Source organism: Lepidochelys kempii, chromosome 6 (genome assembly GCF_965140265.1).
Source record: "Lepidochelys kempii isolate rLepKem1 chromosome 6, rLepKem1.hap2, whole genome shotgun sequence".
NCBI classification, from domain to species: domain Eukaryota; kingdom Metazoa; phylum Chordata; order Testudines; family Cheloniidae; genus Lepidochelys; species Lepidochelys kempii.
In genome coordinates, this window is record NC_133261.1 from 26,028,182 (window position 1) to 26,050,443 (window position 22,262).

The 22,262-nt window shown below is 41.5% G+C and overlaps 1 protein-coding gene across 10 annotated transcripts in view; it reads left to right on the forward strand.

Annotated features, from left to right (window-relative positions):
• Window positions 1-22,262, forward strand: part of BRSK2 (BR serine/threonine kinase 2) — a 485,481-nt gene that overhangs the window by 155,495 nt on the left and 307,724 nt on the right. The gene's annotated exons all lie outside the window — the stretch shown is intronic.

Genomic DNA, 22,262 nt, shown 5'->3' on the forward strand with positions numbered 1-22,262 from the left:
GGTGTCAAGGTTCCTCCCCCACTCTGAACTCTAGGGTACAGATGTGGGGACCTGCATGAAAAACCTCCTAAGCTTATCTTTACCAGCTTAGGTCAAAACTTCCCCAAGGTACAAAATATTACACCCGTTATCCTTGGACAGGCCGCTACCACCACCAAACTAATACTGGTTACTGGGGAAGAGCTGTTTGGACGCGTCTTTCCCCCCAAAATACTTCCCAAAACCCTGCACCCCACTTCCTGGACAAGGTTTGGTAAAAAGCCTCACCAATTTGCCTAGGTGACTACAGACCCAGACCCTTGGATCTTAAGAACAATGAACAATCCTCCCAACACTTGCACCCCCCCTTTCCTGGGAAATGTTGGATAAAAAGCCTCACCAATTTGCATAGGTGACCACAGACCCAAACCCTTGGATCTGAGAACAATGAAAAAGCATTCAGTTTTTTACAAGAAGACTTTTAATAAAAAATAGAAGTAAATAGAAATAAAGAAATCCCCCCTGTAAAATCAGGATGGTATATATCTTACAGGGTAATTAGATTCAAAAACATAGAGAACCCCTCTAGGCAAAACCTTAAGTTACAAAAAAGATACACAGACAGAAATAGTTATTCTATTCAGCACAATTCTTTTCTCAGCCATTTAAAGAAATCATAATCTAACACATACCTAGCTAGATTACTTACTAAAAGTTCTAAGGCTCCATTCCTGGTCTATCCCTGGCAGAAACCAGCATACAGACAGACACAGACCCTTTGTTTCTCTCCCTCCTCCCAGCTTTTGAAAGTATCTTGTCTCCTCATTGGTCATTTTGGTCAGGTGCCAGCGAGGTTACCTTTAGCTTCTTAACCCTTTACAGGTGAGAGGAGCTTTCCCCTGGCCAGGAGGGATTTCAAAGGGGTTTACCCTTCCCTTTATATTTATGACAGTTGGTAGATAGCAACTAGGGGTGTGAAGTTAGATGGGTTTTTTATTTCTGTATTGAAGCAGGTTCTCTTGGGGTATTTGGCTGTCCTGTTCCATGATGTGATCTACTTCTCTGGTGAAGTGTACTTGTTTGGTGAAGGCAGTTTTGAGTGTGTCAAGGTCTATATCCTGGACTTTCTCCTGGAGCATATTCTGTGGTATCTGAGTGCCTGGCTGTAAATAACAGATTTCTTGGTGTTTTGGGGTGATTCCTGGATCTATGAAGGTAGGTGTGGGGATCTGTGGGTTTCTTGTTTATAGTTGTCTGTAGGTTTCCCTTGTTGAAGCTGATTGTGGTGTCCGAGAAGTTGATGCTGAGTAGGCGTGTTCCAGAGAGAGTTTAATGGGCTGGAAGTGGTGGTTGAAATGGTGGTGGAAATCTAGGAGGGAGTTTAAATTGTCTGCCCAGAGGATGAAAATATCTTCAATGTCTCAGGTATATCATTGGTTTCATCATGCGTTTATCTAGAAATTCTTCCTCAAGGTGGCCCACAGAGAAGTTGGCATATTGGGGAGTCATCCAAGCACCCCATGGCTGTTCCTATGTTTGGACAAAGTGTTTGTTGTTGAATATAAAACTGTTATTGGTATGAATGAAATGGATGAGTTTGGCAATGTGTTTGGGGTGCATACCATTGCCGTTGTCCTGTAAATATGTATAAGGAAGGTGTCACCTTACTATACACCAACATTCCTCAGAATGATGGCATAGCTGCCTGTCTCAAATATTTATTTAGCTTTCTTCCAGTCTTCTGGTGTTCCAAGACTTATTGAAAGTCAACATTGATGGTCCATTGAGCTCCTCAGTCAGCTCTTTTTTAATGGATGCAAGTAATATGGACCTGCTGATTTTAAAATGTCTAACTTTAGTAACTGCTGTTTAACATCCTCCTGAGATACTTGCAGAAAAGAAAGGGGTATTATCATATTGTATGACTACATCATCTATTTTTCCCAAATAAAGAACAGAAGTATTTACTGAATACTTCCACCTTTTCTGAGTCATTATTGACCTCTAAACCCATTTCACACACAGGCCATGAAACAGATTTGAAGCTATCTCCCTGTGTGTCCGATGGAAAGCCTAGTGAAGTCAATGGAAAGACTCTGATTTGTGTCAGCTGACTTGGAATCAGGCCCTGCATGCATTTGGTGCTGTAACCCTATTGTTAAGTTCCACCTGGAAGAAAAGATGCTTTGGATTCTGGGCCTATTTGTGTCAAATTTTGTTACAACTGTGTGCACACAAGTAGTGGCTATCTGGCACATAGAGTGATGCATTTTCTCATGTTAACCTTCAGTTGTCCATATTGTCTGCAGGAGCACCTGTGGCAACATGGAACAGATTGTCCAAGGCCGAAGGCTACTGAATTTAGCTGCTCAAGCCATAGGAAAAAATACAGTGCAAATCTGTCAAAGATGTAGCCCTAACGCATAAATAAATAAATCAATTTAAAAAATAAAATGTTTCAACAGTTACAAATGAGATAGTGTGTTACCTCTGTCAAGGAAAAAAATGCCTTGTGTTAAGAGTGTTTCTTCAAGAGGCTAGTGGACTAGTTCCTTCCTTAAGATTCCAATCTCGGGAAAGGAGCAAAATTAGCTCTTGATGAGTGCTTGAAGATTTACAGTGAGGGAACAGAACCTGCATTAGAGCATCTGTTAATATTGTGATTTATTTATGGCGTTTTCTGTATCTGGGGTAGGAGGAAAAAGAAAGGCAAAAGTTGTGCAAGGTTCAGAGAGTTATTTCAACTGCTGACTCTGCTCTTTGGTGGCCGTGTGTGTGTGTGTATTTTTGCAATTATGGAACAAAATGAAAACATCCTATTTAGCTTCTGTAGGTTCCTAGAAATTGGCTGCTTCCTTGTGTATGTGCTTGCATTGGGAAATTGAAATGCCAGAGTTTTCATCTCATCTGACAACCCTTCATCTCTATCATAGAAGGGAAAAAGTAACATAAAATAAAATTCAATTTATTAACAAAAAATGAGGGGATTTATTTTATTCGTATCTCAAGTGCATCTGGACAATGGCAGGGCTCAAGAAAGGCAATCTTTTCAGACTTCCCATTTTCCTTTTTTTTTATTCATTGTCTTTTTGCATTTGCATCTGTGACCCATGGTACCACTATAAGTCCTGAGAAATCCCCCCCAAAACAAGCACCTTGGGGGGAAATGGTGAGGTTAGGGTAGTGCATTCCCAAAGACATTACTGCTGTCAAGCTATTATTGTTTATTATACATAGGATTGGCATCATTTGATTTTTTTATATATATAATTTTGGTTTATTTTGTTTATTTTAAAGCATTTTTCCATTTTTATTCATTTTACATTTTCACAGTTGTGGAAAATTATCTATTCGAAGCATTTTTATGGATTTAAATTTTCAGAGGAAATTATTGGGGGGGGGCAGACAATTATTTAATGATCACAGATGTTGAGATTCAATAAGCTAAAGCTTTATAACCATGAAAACACGAATTGGGAACATCACATGTCAAAATATACAAAGTAAATATCCTTAAATCAAGCTCTAGTAAGTTCTCAAGCAGCATTTTTCTTACTTTACCTATCTGCAAATTTCAGTTATTATTACTGGAAATATTTTTGTCAGTTTGTGTGTGTGCTTGTGTACGATGAAATTGACATTTATCAATATTTACTGATAAATATCTAATCCTTCTAAACCTAATTATATAGCACTATTCATGTCCCTAACCCTTTACAAAGCACTGAAAAACACAGGATCCCTGTCCCGAAAATCTCTGAGTTGAGCTCAGGCAAATAACGAAATGCACAGAACAATAGTGTAGGCATAGGTACATGTGGAGACATGGTTGGGAGGGGATCCATTTAAAAAGGCTTCTTAATAGAAGAGTAAGTCCCAAACTAACTTGAATCAAAAAATGATTCAGCAAAAAATCCTTCCTTGTCCATTATGGAAGTCAAGGGAGAAGGGTTTAAAAATGCTGGAACAAATGCCACATGCTATTAATTATAATTGCTTGTATTCAGATAAGCTCCAGTTCTGCTGTCCTTACTCATGCAAAGAGTCCTTTGCACTGGTAGTCTCACTGAGGCCAGCAAGATTATGCATATTAGTAAGAATTGTAGGACCAGGCAGTTAGAATTTGGAGAAGGCTGCAGCAGACTGAGGAACCAAGAAGGGCAGGTGCAGACAATTAATGCATGAATTAGAAAGGAAACTCAGAAGGTCCTCCAAACCCCACTGTGGTGTTCATATGGTTATAGGAAATCTTCCCCATTTTCTCCTGCTGATGCTAAGTGAAGGGAGGTGGCAGCTGACAGAATGAATGATGGCTTCCCCCACCCCACTGCCTCACTGTGATGGAGTGACACATTTAACTTCCCCTGCTTCTGATGCCGCTGGTGAAATGAATTATGGGACCCTCTGCATCCCTTGTGGTGCTGGCCCCATCTCAAGGGTTGTAAGCAGATGCTGTAATTTGGGAGTTCTATTCCTGCTTTAATGCCAAGTAGAAATCATGCACATTTCTCTGCTGAAGACCCCAGGCTGCTTTGAATATGGAACTCATCTTCCTAGGGAATAAGGGGGAGGGGAGGATGGTGATGGACGATAAGAAACCTGCACGGAATTACTAATCAGACTCTGCCTTGTGTCTTCCCAGGCTGCAGATGGCTTCTTGCTGTGTTGTAAGCCTATCAAAGAGAAACACCTTCATTGTCAAGCTCATGGAAAGTGCTTTGTGTTTCTACTGCACAGTCGGAGGGTGGGGGCTGTGAGCTGTTCACTTTTTTAGGTTACTGTAGAAGCCTAATTAAGCCAGTAACTTGCTTGTTTGGGAAATGGTCATCAATAGCATTAAAGCTAATAGTGAATGACAATCTGTACCCCCTTTCATCTCCCTTGAACAGTTATTATCACCTGTCAAATGACAGTTGCTTGTTGTTCTCCCACTGGGTCAGTGCTATGGGGCTTTCTTGGCTTGATCTCTGTTTTTATATCTTAATCATTTGGTTATGCCTGTTATTTTCTTTTGGACTCCAGAGCTAAGCTTACCTGCCCTGAGGCATGTGTAGCAAGAGTGAAAGGGCAAGACGGGTCTGTAACTCTGGGAGGCAGGGAAATAAGAATGACGATACAAGAGAAGTAGGGTTACATTTTATTCCCTGTAGGAATCCTCAAGAAAATGTGATCTCCTCACAGTTAGATCATTAAAGAACCTGAGGAGGGGGCACAGGGAAGGTGTTAGTAGTGTGTAATTAATAATTAATTATTAATATGTTCTATAAATTGAAATGTTCCATTTATATTCATAACATCCCTTCTTTGGAATGTCATAGGAAGAGAATCAAGTACGCAAGTTGTTTGAGTGATCACTTATTCTCCCTCACCCCTACTAAGACTAAGTCGGTCAGGTTTCAAGGTTCTTACTAGAGATGAACAGAGAGTGAAAACAAAATCTTCCGCAAAGATTGACTCAAATTCCCAAACCAACTTTCAGTTTGATGGTGTTCAGGATGCTTTTGTGTTTGCTTTCTGGCAACTTTTAAATGTTTGAGCTTCGCTAGCTATAAATTCCTGTGAAAAGTGCACTGTTCGCTTGAATGTTTCCCGAAAGCAAATTCTGAGCCACAGTTTGTTGTATTGATTAGTTATGTGCTGCGTGACACTGCTTCTTTTGTATTTGGTTGGTTACACCAGTTATGTACGTTACAGCACAGCTTGTGTACTTGCTTGTAATAACTGCAGCTCTACCAACCTGCAGACCAAAAATTATTTGCTAAAGAAATTCATGCATAATCTTGTTTAGCAAATAAACTCTGCAATTTGTTCAAGAAAAGAAGAAGAAAGGGAAAATACATCAAATAGATTATTTGTTTCTAATAATTTGCTCATTTACAGTTCTTTATCAGTTTCTCTGTGTGTGTGTGTGTGTGTGTGTATTATAAAGTCTCCTATCGCCATGCTGAGTATTTCTTTAAGTTCTTAAACAAATTCTTATTGACATTAATGGCGCAAATGGCCTTGAGTAAGAAAAAAGAGTAACAATTGTATAATGGCCACAGAATCTGGTCAGAGGAGGTGGTAGTGTTGGAATTAGTCTCCTGGAATTTTGGTTATGAACACAATTTCTTTTCTATGAGATTTGCCTCTGAAGGGTAGAATTCCTTCTTGGCCAACAAGGACATGTGAGACCTTGAAATAATCCTACATTACTAACAATCTTCCTCTTGAATGTTTGTTTTATGGCTTAGAACTATGCTTTTTCAGAAAACTGTTGCTCACATTTTTCTGTAATTCCCTGAAATTTCATTAAACATTTTTTCTGAATAAAGTGATGGAAGGATACTTCAATATTTCATGTTTGGAAGATATCTCACCTGAGCTGAATAATGTTGCTCTCTCACTCAGCTGTTCTGAATAGAGAGAGACTGCCATCAAGAACACTTCAGGGAGCTCTAACGTGCTTTTATTGAGAAAAATGTGACACAGCATTCTGCCAGGTGAAGAATAAGTTATATAAAATGTAAAATGATTGTTTTGTGGTGAGGACAAACACCTGGGAGCCAGGAGATCTAGATTCTATTCCTGATTCTGCCAAAGACTTCTTGTGTGACATCGGACAAATCACTAAAACTCTGTGTGCCTCAGGCTTCCCCTCTGTAAAATGGGAATAATGATACTTAACTATCTCACAGTAGTGTTGTGAGATGTACTTTGTTGATATTTATAAAGCGCTTAGTCATCTTGATATGGAAGGTGCTATACAAATGAAAAGTATTAAATAGGTGGAAACTGATTGATGCCCATTTTAGTTTTGTGAGTCCATCTTTTCTTCCTAGGAAGTGGTATATTTGGACTGGGAAGGGGGATTGTATTCATTTAGAAAATCTGGTAGAGAATGTTAACTGGACTAGTCAGAATTTCCTAACCTTTCTGGGCAACTGTCTTAGTTTATCAGATTGAGACCTCAATGGATTCACTGGTATAATCTATCTGAGTGATGCAAAGCAGCCATCGTGTATCACCTCAGCTTCACCTTTAATTGTGCTCTCGATAAAATTCTATTAATCTTGGAGCTGTTCAAACTCTCATGATTGTGAAACTGGAGTTAAGAGCAACCGTAAATCCATGGCAACTTAGAGCATTAGCCCTTTAAGGCATGAAGGACAGCAGTGGTGCTTGAGGCTCAACACAGAACCTCAGCTTTGAGGACCCTACTGTACTAATCATTGAAGCTGGAAGTCTGAGTTCTCACATGCATAATAGTAACTGGCAAATAACTGGTCTGCGTCATGGGTAGTGCTTCCACTGCTCAGAGTATGACAAAGACTGAGAAACCCGGGCTTAGGTTCCTTTTGGAAGCTGTTGTCATTTAGCAGAAGAGAATAAAAGAACATGAATGAATTAACAAGAAATGTTTTAGGCTCAGTGGCTTCTACTCAGTCACCAGCTGTCTTGCTGTGTACTAATATCTGGGGAACCAATACCTGCCAGGTGGCATCGCTGAGCCCTGGCTCACCATATTCCAATAATGTCTAAGGCAGATATTCAGGGATAAATGCTCTACTTACTTCAAAAAGAAAAGGAGTACTTGTGGCACCTTAGAGACGAACAAATTTTAAAAAATCCACTCCATATGGCTAAATTCAGTGCCTTGCATAATGACAAGTTTCAGAGTAGCAGCCGTGTTAGTTAGTCTGTATCCGCAAAAAGAAAAGGAGTACAAGTGCCACAAGTCCTCCTTTTCTTTTTGCGGCTACAGGCTAACACGGCTGCTACTCTGAAACCTGTCATTACTTACTTCAGAGATTCTGCCTTTGATTTTCAGGCTGATCAAAAATATTTTCCCTGTCCATGGTGCTGAAATCGAGTGGTTTTATTCCCCCTATCCAAATGCTTTTCTTCCGTCTTTCTGAAACCTTAAAAGTGGTAATGGGACCTGCTGGCCTCTATTGCTAGACTTACATGCAGCAGGGCTGAAAGGCGAACATGCTGAACCAGTGATAAATCAATGCAGACTCCTTTGCTGCGCCAATCTTCCCTTTCTTTTGCAGAGCTTCACCTTTCCCCCTAATTTTCTTTTACTAACTATCTCCTAGCTTGCTACCCATGATGAGTCGTTTATATTGGAACACCCATCACAGTATTTTGAAGTGCTAATTATTCATGCTGTCTAGGACAGGAATGTAATATAGAAACATCCTTTCCCCATCCCCACGTTGCAAGTGGGGGAAAAGTGGACGAAACTGTTGCTGTTTTATTTATTCATACTTTCATTTCCTTTAGATCTCTCTCTCACTCCTCCCCTGAAATATTGCATTTGAAGTTGTGCTGTGATCTTTACCACATGCAGTTTCTTTTTATTTTAATGATCTTTATTAGCAGTTTTTAATTAACATCTGCTCTTTCGCCTCCCAAACTGCCAGCAAAGAGAGAGTACCACTCAGGAAACAACTTTGAGCTGTTTATATTCTACTTTATTTTCACTAGGCAGAGTGCAAGAACTGCTTTAGCATGATGCATTATGGATCATGAAGCAGAAGCACCTTTCAACATTCTGAAGCATAGTCCAGATAAATATTCCAAATCATTTTGAATATGTATGGACAGCCTCTAGCCCCATAAGGAAACTGTTCTAGTGTGACAGACTTTAAGCTATTTTTACCAATTCATTAAATGTTGGTAACTTGTCTGTGGACCAGAGCACCATGACACATTTCCTGGCAATTGAAAGAGCTAATCCCAGTAATTTCGGACCTTGTCCTGCAAGGCTTCTCATCTCTCACTAAAGTAATTGTGGAAGACAGGGCACCAGGAGGCACCGGTACCTTGTGGAATTGGCCCTTTAAGGCTTGGTCCTGTGCTGATGTAGTCAGTGGAAGCTTTGCGTTGGACTCAATGGATGCTGCAGGATCAGGTCCTTGGGGACTAATTCTGTCCTGCTGTACACTTTGTGCAACTGTGTTGGCTCATGATCAAGACAGATCAGACCCTTAGCCTGATATTTATTCAGTGCCACATCCGTCAATTTTTAGGAAATTCAAATAGACTTTTAACTGAATAACACAGGGTCCCCAGTGCTATGGGCCAAGGCTTAAGAATTGTCCAAATGGTTAAGCCTTTGGTTTTGTGTTAAAGTCTATTCTTGTGTCATGTTTAAGTCAAGTCAGTCAAGAGCTGTAATATGCTGTAGCATTACAGAGCTCTGGCTTGCTAGAGAGCAGGGCAAAAGAACATAGCAGAGTTATGGGGTACGTGAAAATTAGGCACACCAGAGAGATAAGGCATTTGATTTTGGGTAGGGCTAGCTAATGCTGACTATTCCACAGACATTGTGCCATGCAGTGGTGTCACAGCATAATCTATGAAGCATTTTAGGGAGGAGTTTCATTCATCCATATCAGCCGTTCGCAGCCCACTGCAGGTCTAATGCTTGCCCAACACTAGTCTTCTTTTTCATCACTCACTTGACTCTATCACTATGACTGAGCCTGCCAGGCGCTCCCTTTCATAGCATTGTTCAGAAGGGAATTCGTCGGACTTGCTAATTCCACCCTATCAGCTACCACTCAGTTGATCTGGCGTCTATGCCAGCTCCTAATATAACATAACATTTTCTCTTTTACATAGTAAGCCATCTTGCTTTTCTGGTATTAATGTGGTATTTTCAAATTGGATAGTATTACTGTTAATTTATATTGCAGTACTGCCGAGAGATGTCATTATTTCACTATGATAGGCTCTGTACAAATAGAGGAAAAAACAGTTCCTGACCCAAAAAGCCAGACCTTTGGGGCAGGTGAATCTATTGCACACATCACTTTGAGGGATGCTTATTGTGAGCACTAAAGGCTGCACATATGCTTCATGGACTATGCAGAACTCGGGGGTGATGGATCTCCGTTTTTAATTTTAGCCTATCCCATTTTTAAATCTGCAAGCTGAGACCAGCAGAGTTCATTTCTGTTTTACATTAAGAGAAAATAAAGGAGTGATGGGGACTTACCTGGGATAGGGCTGTCTTGGTTTTAATGCAATAGCAAAATCATAGGCTTTCAAAATAATGCTGGCAGTTCCGAAGAAACACTTTACCAAATGGAACTCTATTAGTTTTCCTTTGTAAATTCAGCTGAGTCCTCGTCCCATAAACACTCTGGTATAAATATACCTACTAGTGGGATACAAAGTCATCTAGTAGTTCTGCAACATTGAGCCCCAGATTCCTTTATGGGGCTTTCCTGCATTCATCTGAGAAGGTGAGTTCACTAACGTTAGCAATCACTGCATGATAAGACAGACCCCTTTGGCTTTTGCAAACAGAAGAACGTGGTGTTCATTGCTGTAATTTCTTTTTTCAGTCATGTTTTGCCCCATCTGAAGAGTGTAACCCAGTTTCAGGGTCTCAGTCATAGCTGTATCCCACTAACTGGCACATAACAGCATAAAGTGTCATTCAAGCCCTTCATCTTGTTAGTTGTTGGAAAATACTCAATCAACAGTTGTGTTACATAATTAAACACAAAATGGACAAAAACTGATCATCATTGAGTTATCCACAAGACCAAATAGACTGTATAAAGTACCTATTCCAAGTAAGGTATGGGATGTATTACTCAAGGGTCGGGTATTGATACCAGAGATGCATCTAATGCCAAACACCTGTGTATTTCCTTACGCAGTGTGCCAAATTCATCCATGGAATAAACCCTGGAAATGAATGGAGATACAGCAGGTATCAATTTGTCTCAAGGAGTCTAGCAGCACATTGATCCTGCCATCTTCACTCATAGAATAGTACCTTGCTCTATGATTTCAACGCAACGGCTTACTGAGTAAGGCACTGCACAGGCTGAGTATGGGTGGTGAAATCATGCCCTGAGATAATTACAAGTTTTGTTTTGTGTATTGATATCACGGTTGGCTTAGAATGTTTCAGCCTTTGACCTTGTTTCTTCCAGCACTAAATAGCTTCCTCTCCCATTAGTGCCCAAATGCATGTACAGGGCCAATTAACAATGATTTCAATTGGTTAAACAAGTACTGTATCTTGAAACAAGGTCATACCTAACCTAGCTAAATATGGAAAACCCCACCTTCCCTGAAACTCTTAATGAAAGACTGGAGTCTTGATCATACATCTGTTTTAATTATTGTTGATTTATGACATTCAAAATGAGATTCCAGTTTTAGCCCTTCTCTTCAGCATTTGAACAACTGGATTTTACAGCTCTGGAGAGAAATCAGTGGATAGTGGGAAGGATGGGCTAAGAGGTTTTTTATTATTTTAAAATTTCCTTTCTTCTCAAGGGGAAGCACAACGAGGGGGATAAATTTGAAGCAAATACAAATAAAAAATAACTCCCATATTCTCCTGCATCATCGCCTCCAACCATCCAAAAAAAAAAAGCTTTATATGTCACGCAAGCTAAATAAAATAGTCCTACGAAGTGATGGATCCAACATCCTCTGTGGGTCTCAATGGCCTTGTAATTCAAGTCAGTGGATTTTAATGATTCTGCCATCAAGTTATTGCATTCTGCAGTGAGTTCGTGGCCAGAAATCCTCGTAGCTGGGTTACCTTTACACTCATCCCAGGAAAGGCAGCAGTCTGCAGAACTGATGAGGCAGCAGCCACACGTGATTTGCTTCTTCCCTTCACCTCATTCTGACCAGTGTCCTGTGGCTGTTTAGGCAACAGACAGGCTCAGAGACAGTCCAGTCTACAGTTTTGGACATTCTCAACAACACTTTATTTTCCTTAGACGTAACCAGAAACCATTGATTTAATGTTAATTATAGCAGGTGCTGAGATACTTTCAAAACAAATTATTGGCAATAGGAGAGGGCTGCCTCTGCATACTCTGATTACCCTCAACTGTGGCATCCAAAATGGCAGACAAGCCTACCAAAGCCAAGGCTCTATGCTGGTCTAACTACCACACCAGCCTGGCTGACAATACTGCTCCATGACACGACTTGCTAGAGCACCTTAGAATCTTAACAGAAGTGAGCACTGCCTGCTGATACAGCTGCTAGGCAGGGCAACCACTCTATGCCTTTTCCTCCACCACCGGAGCATGTATACCTCCCTATTTTGTGCTAAGCCTGAGGTAGCAGAGCAGATAAAGGAAGCAGATAAGGAGATGCTTCTATCTGTGACTGTCATTAGAAACCAGGTAAGAGTCTGTCCCTAGTGTATCTGCATCCTTGGAGAGTCAGCCCTCCGTTGTGGCTATTACAAGGGTTCCCCTCAAGGTTTTAAAGTAGATTTCTCTTGCAGTGTGGAAAGCAGCAGGGATTCCCTCCCAAGAAGTTTTTCTTACTCCCTCTAGTTGGGTTCCTCTCTTTTTCTGGGTCTCCACATAGAGAAAATTCTCCACTGTAGGAGATCTCTCAAACAATCGCTACACAGTGAAGGAGCTGCCAGTGGCAACAAAGATACCTATCTCCTTTAACACTTCAGCCATTCACCGTTCCTGGTGCAAAGGATGGGGTTAAATACTGCAGAGCAGAAAGACTTTGAGTTGGAAAGGGCACCTATGTCATTCTCTTCCAACCCAGAGATACAGTTTTAGTCTGCTCTGATTCTCAGCCCTTTTCTCCTTATAAACACATCCCACTGCCCCCAGAGAATAATAAGCTAATTAATACTGACTTTGGAGCTTCAGGAGGAGCAAGCCACAACCCAAGTCTTTCTTTCTCCTCAAAGTCTGAGCCATCCTCCAGCAGAAGGTATTATTGTGGCATGTTGAGAACACTTTACAATGGATGCTGCTATAACAGGCAGTCTATTCAATTTTACAAAATTCTGTGAAGTCTTCAACAGCTAAAGACACTGTAATTCTCTATGGGGGAGACTTCTTCCCCAGGGTCATAGAGACAGAAAGATTGGGGTGTCCTTCCAACAAGGAACTTTTAAGGCATCCTTGCTGACATTTGTTTCTTCTACTGCTTTGCTTGAGCTAAAATATCTTTGGCTGCTTCTTTCATTGCTAATACTCCCCTGGATGCTGTAAAGTTATCAGTGTGATCCTTTTCCTCTATTGTTGTGGCTAGGGGGCCCTAGTGGCTTCACCTGTAGTGAAGAGACTCCCACACCAAATCCTTGAAACAGCCAGGCTTAGTGATAACAAGTTGTGTGGCAAGCCCATCAGAAAGGCAATAGGAGAACACACAGAAAAAGAAAAGCATGGTTTCCAGCTCCAGAGACAGCTTTCCGAGACAGAAGAGTTTGTTACTTCAGTTTAATTTCAGACTCTCACGATCTTCTAGACTATGTGGATGCAACAGATATAGAGCCTAGCCAAGACCCTATAGGGGAGGCAGCCCTGACTCAGACTGAAGTGCCTTTGTGACAAGTAGACCAGCTTCATGACACCAGTCACCCCCTCTTCCAACTATTATCAAAAGTGGCCATGTGCCATCTGATCTAATGGCAGGATAGCAACTGGGTTCCAGAAATAGTCTCTGGGGGCTATGCAGTAATTCAGAATTGCTTCTCCATCCTTCGTTCCACTTACAAAGTGCAGCATTGGTCCCACTGCAAGGCCTGAGTCCCTCAGAGGTTCCACAGGGGCAGGAGAAAGATTTTGTCCCCATGCACTGGAGGAGGACTAGAGCCACTCTTCAGCTGCTACTGTAGACTTGAGGATCCACAACTCTTGCTCTCTTTAGTGCCAGATCCATCAGGCTCCCTTGCACAACAGTGTGCCAGCCCTCTCCACGGCCAGAGAGATGGGCTGCTTAACCCACAGGGGATTCACACCACTTGCTCAGGCTCCCCGTTGTGCACAAGTACAGATAATTGTTCAGTTGGATTGCTTTTAGTGTCAATCAATAACATTTATAAGACAAAGGCCAAGATTTTGATAGGTGCTGAGCACCGTCAACTCCAGCTTGAGTCTGGAGATGTTCCGCATTTCACAGAAGCAGGCCAAAAGCGTGTCTCTGCTAGCATTAAATTGTGGGGAGGTTCTGCCACTGTAAGCCTCTCTCTCAAAATTAAAAATGCTCCTTGATATTATTATTATCATCAAATTCTTCCATTTCCTCTCCCAAGTGATGACAGCAGGGAAAAACTTTCCGGAAGTGTTTTACTGGCCCGTGGAGGTCCTGTATCAGTAACAATCACCACTTCCTGTTCCCATTACAGCCCTGTGTTTAGTGATCATCTAATCACTTCCTGTTTCCTTTATGGTTCTCTGTTGGGTACATTCCAGCCTCAAGTAGTAACAGACCTAATTTTAAAAAAAAATCAAACCCTAAAACACCCACTAAAATAACTGTGGTTTTATTTTTACCCATGGGGAAATAAAAATTAGACAGAAGTTGGGAAGTGTTGTCTCAGAGTTATAAAATGAGTTAAGCAGTATTGTGGCTGGAGAAGATTACACTTCCTTATTAGCGCATATAGCATGTCTGATTGCACTAGTGACAAGTGTCTGCGTCCTGCCAGGTTGTACCACATTAGTATTGGCAGGCAGATTTCTGGGGTCCAAGATGGTGACTATAGTTATTGTGTTGTAAATAGATGGGCTTTTTACCTCCACAGTGCCTAATCTCTCAAGCCTTCTGTATGAGCACTTAATACTATTCTTTTTAAATGTCATCTGGAGGCTGCATTAGCAGTCCTGGTATTGACACTTGCCTACTGAAATTTATGACACAGAGACACAATTCTGTCACGTGGAAAAATATATATATATTTTTTTACCTTTTGAATAGCAAAGAAGTGACTGTTCATCTGTGTCAGCTCTCCCTGACTCAGTCCTCCATCTCCCTTTTGCTTACAGCCACTTTAGCATTTCATTATAGCCTCACAGCATTAATGCTACAGGTAAGGTTGAGATGGCGCTTTCCTTCTTAAGCCTTTCTTCTCAGACGCTCATACCATTCTCCGAAAATTAACTTTCGGGGTGAAATTTCTCATACTTGCTCTCTGCCAAGAAATAAATGTGTGTATATGTGGGACACTTTTTTTTTTAATCAGTTAAATTTTTTTCACCAGTGTTTCTTTGGAAGGGATTGGATGATTCACAGCCATCATAGTTGGCATGTTTATACGTCCAGAAAGAGGACAAATGCCTTTGCCTTGTTTTAAAGAAATTGTTTGAAAATTACTCACTGACAACCAGATCGTGTCTTGGTCTGACATGGCCATTCAAGGGCTTAGGAAGGAGTGAGGACTTCCCCCTCTCTCCCCTTGGACTACTCACATTAAGACTTTTTGTGTCATGGCACTGGATGCTGAGGGGGTGATATGCTTTTCCCTGGGAGCAATTGAGCCAGGAGGGCCAGAGAGTAGGAGGATATATGGTAGGATTAGAATTCAAAATGACCGTGACAAATCGGAGGATTGGTCTGAAATAAGCAAGGTGAAATCCAGTAAATACAAGTGCAAAATACAGTAAAAGCTGTTTTATCCAACACTTCACCAACCAGAAAGTTCTATAAAATGGCATTTCTGATTTTCATTGAAATTCTGGTGTATAGCCCAGTTGGCGTGAGGCCAGCAGGAGGTTGGGGCGCAGGCTCTGGGAGGGAGTTTGGGTGCGGGAAGGGACTTGGGATGGGGGAGGCGGTCTGGGGTGCCGGATCCAGGGGCTGCTCACCACGGGCAGCCCCCCACAAGCAGCAACCTCTTCCAGCTGCTCCTATGTGAAGGCGTGTCAGGTGGCTCTGTGCACTGCTCCTGCCCCTCCCCAAGCGCTAGCAATGCAGCGACAATTGGCTGGGAACTGCAGCCAATGGGAGCTGTGGGGGGTGGCGCCTGCAGACGGAGGCAGCGTGCAGAGCTGCCTGCCATGCCTTCTCTTAAGAGCAGCTGGGACAGGTTGCTGCTTATGGGGAGCCACCTGAGATGAGTGGCCGCCGGATCTGGCACCCCGCACCCCCTCCCGCATCTCAAGCCGCTGTCCCGAGCCCCCTCCCACACCCAAACTCCCTCCCTCTTAGTTAACCAGCATTTTTCACTTACCGGCACCCTCCATTCCCCCCAATATGCCAGATAAAACAGCTTTTACTGTATTACACTTAGGAGGGAAATATCAAATGCACAGCTACAAAGCAGGGCCAAACTGGTTGGGCAGTAGCACTGCGGTAAAGGGTCTGGGGGTTTTAGTGGATCACAAATTAAATGTGAGCCATTGATGTGATGCAGCTGTGAAAAAGGCTAATATCATTCTGGAATGTATTAACCGGAGTACCGTATGGAAGACAAGGGGGGTAATTGTCCTGCTCTACTTGACATGGTGAGGTCTTAGCTGGAATACGGTGTCCAGTTTTGGGCACCACAGTTTAGAGTCCAGAGGAGGGCAACAAAAATGAGAAAACGTTTAGAAAAGCTGACCTATGTGGAAAGGTTTAAAAAAAAATGGGCATGTTTAGTCTTGGGAAAAGAAGACTTGGGGAGGTGGGGGGACCTGATAACAGTCTTCAAATATGTTAAGGGCTGTTATAAAGAGGACTGCGATCAGTTGCTCTCCATGTCCATTGCAGGTAGGACAAGAAGTAATGGGCTTAATCTGCAGGAAAGGAGATTTAGGTTAGATGTTAGGAATAAATTGCTGACTATAAGGATAATTAAGCACTGGAATAGGCTTCCATAGGAAGTTGTAGAATCCCAGTCATTGGGGGTTTTTAAAAGCAGGTTGGACAAAAAACTGTCAGGGATAATCTAGTTTTACTTGACCCTTCCTCAGCACAGGGAGCTGGATTAAATGACGTCTCGAGATCCCTTCCAGCTCTATATTTCTGTGATTTATAGACCCATCCTCCATGCACTAACACAGTGCCCCCTGGTGCACCCCTGGGAAGGGGGGTCCCTATGTACCATCCCTTACTCAAGGCTGCACCTTAAAGACACAGTCTCTTGTCCTAAGAAGGTTACTTTCTGTAACTTTATGGACCTGATTTAGCAAAACACTTAAGTACATGCTTAAGTGCTTTGCTGAATTGGAGCCTAAGAGTGTATTAAAGCACGATAATCTGCATCTTTGCACATATATTTTTCACTGACTACAGGGAAGGAGGGAGAGGAGGCTTTGGATCTGGTAAAGTTTCAGACCAAGAAATCTTACTCTGTTTCATCCAGCCAATCTATATACTTACAGAGCTTTAGCGTTTTCTGAACCTTTTCCTGCAACAATAACCTTCCTTACCTTGTCACCTGAAGTGTGACTTGTGCAGTTTCAAAGGTAGTGTTGTAACGTTCTGGTTGCATAGCAGAGATGTGGATGCTGTGTGAGAGTTGCAGTGCATTGCAAGTGAAGAGGCAGAAGCAGAATGTTTGACAGTGCACATCTGGTGGTGTGAATGTATCTGATTTGAACGAGTTTCAAAAGATAATCGGGTAGTTCTAGACAGTACTCCCGTGGAAGACCTGTAAGGGTAAAAAAAAGTCTCTGTTATACATGTATCTTTTGTTCCCTCTCTTTTATTTACAGGTCTCAGATAGGACTATTGGAAGAGAAAGCAGATTTACCTTCAGTTCAGTAGGTTGCTTTACTGCTTTTGGAATCCTAGGTCCTTGGTTCAATTTCTTGCTGGAATGGATTCTTCACAAATAAGAATAATCCTTCATTTGATGTTTACTGTCTTGGTTACCTTTCAGAATTCTTCTTTGTCTACATCTGGCTTTGCCATTTTTATTTCATAGCAGAATGCACTTATTCATGAGTGATTTTTATTATAGTTATGCTTGATATGGCATTTTCATTCTAAACTTCTATTGCAGTGGCCTTTTAAGATTCCAAAACAAATACCTTTTGTTGTGGTGTTTCATGCTTATTCTCAGCACAAAGATGAATTTGTGTTATCTATATTTTATTTATTTATGGAAAGTTTAAGGAGAGTCTTCTTGGCTATTTTGGAGGCTCAGTCCTTCAAATAAATGCATGTGCAATTTTTAATAGTTCTGGACAGTCTTATTATGCTTGCATAGCACTTAACATGATGTGGGCTTTTAAGCATTACTGTGATATGAGTAATGTGTTTTTTTCTCTTTTTAGTGTGGTGATTTAAACAAACAAACAAAAATAATTAATTGCTAAAACAGTATTAGTGCAACATTAAGAATGAGATTTTAATTGCAGAAAAGGACTGATATTCAGATTTAAAGTTCGCACAGCAGCCTCAACTTTGCTTCGTCAGCCTTGCCTACACTGGTATACCTGTAGCTATGCAAGTGAATTCTCCTAGTGGAGATACAACTTATACTGGTTTCTCCACGTGCACCAAGTTATACTAGCAAATTGACTTTTTTCTTGCTATACCTGCGTCTACACTAGGGCTTTTGCTGTCAGACCTGTTTGGTCAGGAGTGAGGGGAAAATAACTTACGCATAGACCAGGCCTTAAATTTTATTTTACAACAACATTTTTCATTTGCCTGATGTATATGGAGTAATATAATATGCTACATTGTAAACCTAGAGAGACCAGGTGGGTGAGATAATATCTTTTATTGGACCAACTTCTGTTGGTGAGAGAGACAAACTCTCGAGTTATACAGAGCTCTTCTTCAGGTCCAGGAAAGGTATTCGAATATGTGCTAATTACTTATGCTAAACTAAGGGACTGTTCCGTGAATTCCCTTAGAATATGTGCTGACTTCTTATACTAGACTATTTGTTTGGTCTTGTATTTAGCTGTGACGCTCTGAATACTTTCCCTAGACCTAAAGAAGAGCTCTGTGTAGCTCAAAAGCTTGTTTCTCTTACCAATAGAAGTTGGTCCAATAAAAGATATTATCTCACCCAACTTGTCTCTCTTATATCATGGGACCAACACGGCTACAACAAACTGCATACAACATTGTAAACATCTAAAGTTATACAAATCAAAGAAGAAGGTGAAGTTAAAACATAAATCACCAAGCCCCATTTAAACCTATTTACAAAGCTTTCCTTGAAGAGCAATACCAATAAGTGCAGTGCCTCTTATAGGCCCGGATTCTGCAAACCATCTAAGTATATACTTAACTCCCATTGAAGTCAATGGGAATTTATTAATGTTTAAGGGCTTTGCTGAATCAGGATGGGATTACTCACTTTCTGTAAATTAAGTACGTCTTTGAGTCAGAGCCAAATTGCTGACTAATGTCACATTGCCCAGTGTTATCAGATTATTTAATAAAAACCCCCTGAGATTATTAATAAAAAATCATGTACGTGTGTCAGATAGATTTGGGGAGGCAAGGAGTGAAAGCTGCTGTGTGAGTCTAACTCTCGATGTCTTGATGTTAAGTGTATTAAAATCTCAATGTCGCATTTACATAGTCATTTAATTTAATCTTTCTCCCTCACACACTTCATGTAGCTTGCTAGATATACCACAGATAGAGGCACCCATTCACAATCCGGTTCTCTTTTTATATGTGTGTGTGTGTGTGTAAGAGCAATCCTTATTTTTCATCTGGTTAGTTTCACAAATACACTTTCCCCGCCTTCTTTTTAATAGCTAAATTTTGAGCTTTGAAACTGCAGAACAGATCCTAGAGGATCTAGTCAAAAATCATTGAGAGAGCATCTCGTATCATGTTAAAATCCTGAAATATGGAGCTGTGTAGCCAGGCAGTGAAATGGATCAGACAGGCAACTGGGAGTGAGTGCACTAGTGGCACTGGTTGATGATGGCAGTGTGTCAGTGTTTAAATAACTTGTAAGTTGATTTCCTTTGTTTAGGATTTTATAAAAATTGTGATATATGGCAAATTTCTTGAAATTGCCTCTAACTGTTCTATAGACTATACTTTGGGAAGAATTGGTCATGTACATATTTTAGAGGGCACTGGTAGTTTAGTGTGAAAAGGGCCAGTCCCGATAGCCCTTACCCATGCTTGTGGCCCTGTTCTCATTAATGAGAGCATTGTTTATTATTTCTAGTGCCTGTAGGTCTCACCTGAGATTGGGAAGGGATGCCATTGTGCTATGTAGCATACAACTATATACTGAGACAGTCCTTGCCCCAAGGAGCTTATATTTAAAGTAGTCAAGACAAACAAAGGATGGGCATGAAAAGTTAGTATTATCTGAATTTTATAGATGGAAAACTGAGGCACAGAGAGATTAAGTGATTTGCCCAAGATCACACAGGAAGTCTAGGGCAGAGCTGGGAGTTGAACCTAGATTTTCTGAGTCCCGTTCCAATGCTTTAACTGGAAGACCATCCTTCACATGAATAAGAAGTGTAAGATTGGACCCAAAATGTTGATATTTTAAAATAAGGATGTTATGAATTCCGCTATGATTTACCATGGTGACATGATTTTTTACTTGTGAATGTCAGTGAAAATAGTTTTGGGGGCATAGAGTAGAGAGCATTGAATTTAAATATTTCCCTGCAATATCGGAAGTCCAAACCAGTGAATAAAATTTAGTATAAAATAAATATGATGCTTGCTACTCTATTTTCGTTGTCCAAGTTGAGTGAAATGTGATAAATAATCAAATAACAGTCGGTAAATAGTAAAAAATAATTTAGAGTTTTTTAATATTTTTCCATAGTAATGATGTAATGGGATGGCAGTAGCAGAAGGCAATTTCTTTTTAAAATACAGTTTTTATCTCATGTGTGTTTTATAGCTAAATGTGTTTTGTGGGTTGAAATTGTGTAATAAAAAATAACATTAGGGAAAAAACCCTCCTGTCATAACTGAGCTTCAGCCCATCCTACACAGGGGCAGTAAAGGATTTTACTATCCAACCCTGATCAGCAGGACTCAATTAGTTGAAGCAACTACATCAACTGGCAGCACATCATCGTCTTGTCTGCCAATCAAACAAACAAACAAACACTAAAAAAGAGAGAGAGAGAGGGTACACTTATGGTAGTTTGTGAAGCTTTACCCCAGTAATTAAAAGAAAATGATTAAGTTTTGGCCAAAGGATCTTTTTTATTCCTGACACAGAGAGAAAAGGAGGAAAGAAAATGCTTAGTTTAAATGAGGATTAGGCCAGAAGGAAGTGTTGATGATGTTATTTTCCCCCCTCCCCCTGAAATGATGAGATCCCTAGAGGCTGAAAAGCCAATCACGGCTGTAAGTGTATCATGTGCTGTTACTGAAGGCAGGACTGTGGTAACAGTTCTAATGCTAAGATAAGAGTTCTTAATGCAAGGTGGCAATTCTCTATCTTGTGGCTAGCCAGCCTGCTGTGAAGGGGTTCAATAAAAAAAAAACTGCTTGAATTTGCCACTATGTCAGAACATGGTCATGGAATGAAGAGGCCTTTTATTTCATTGTGCATTTTCATCATGAGGCTAAGTTACATAACTGCCGGTGACTCTCATGCTGTTGCCAAAAATGTCACAGCACTCTGGCTATGGAGGTTGTAGAATTCCTAGTTGCAGGTGCTGTGGCCCAGCTGTGTGCTAAAAAAATTCAAAATTTGCTGCTCTGGTCTGGCAGGGGGCAGGCCTGGCTGAGGGGGAGACAGCATTTTGCGGCCTGCATGAGCGCTCCTGCCAGCAAGGGGTTGGTGAATGCCGCAGGGGGAGAGAGAGTGGGTCTGTGGGTACGTTGGCGGGGGGGGAGCCTCTGCGAACTAGAGTTTTGCCAGGGTGCTGCAACACCCCCTGATTTTAGGTGCGGTTCTGCTCCTGGGATCAGGTCCAGCTGCCAGCTACCTGGCCGTGTGCGGCAAGGTCCCGGGGTCCAGGTCCGGCTGTCCTGCCCCGCCCCGGGTGGGCGGGGATTGTGGTCCTATGGTCCTGCAGCCTGGCCCCACATGGTGGAGACTCGGGGTCCGGCATCTGGCCCTGCTGCAGGGGCTGGAGTCATAGAATCATAGAATCATAGAATATCAGGGTTGGAAGGGACCTCAGGAGGTCATCTAGTCCAACCCCCCGCTCAAACGCAGGACCCATCCCCAATTAAATCATCCCAGCCAGGGCTTTGTCAAGCCTGACCTTAAAAACTTCTAAGGAAGGAGATTCCACCACCTCCCTAGGCAATGCATTCCAGTGTTTCACCACCCTCCTAGTGAAAAAGTTTTTCCTAATATCCAACCTAAACCTCCCCCACTTCAACTTGAGACCATTACTCCTTGTCCTGTCCTCTTCCACCACTGAGAATAGTCTAGAACCATCCTCTCTGGAACTACCTCTCAGGTAGTTGAAAGCAGTTATCAAATCCCCCCTCATTCTTCTCTTCTGCAGACTAAACAATCCCAGTTCCCTCAGCCTCTCCTCATAAGTCATGTGTTCCAGACCCCTAATCATTTTTGTTGCCCTTCGCTGGACTCTCTCCAATTTATCCACATCCTTCTTGTAGTGTGGGGCCCAAAACTGGACACAGTACTCCAG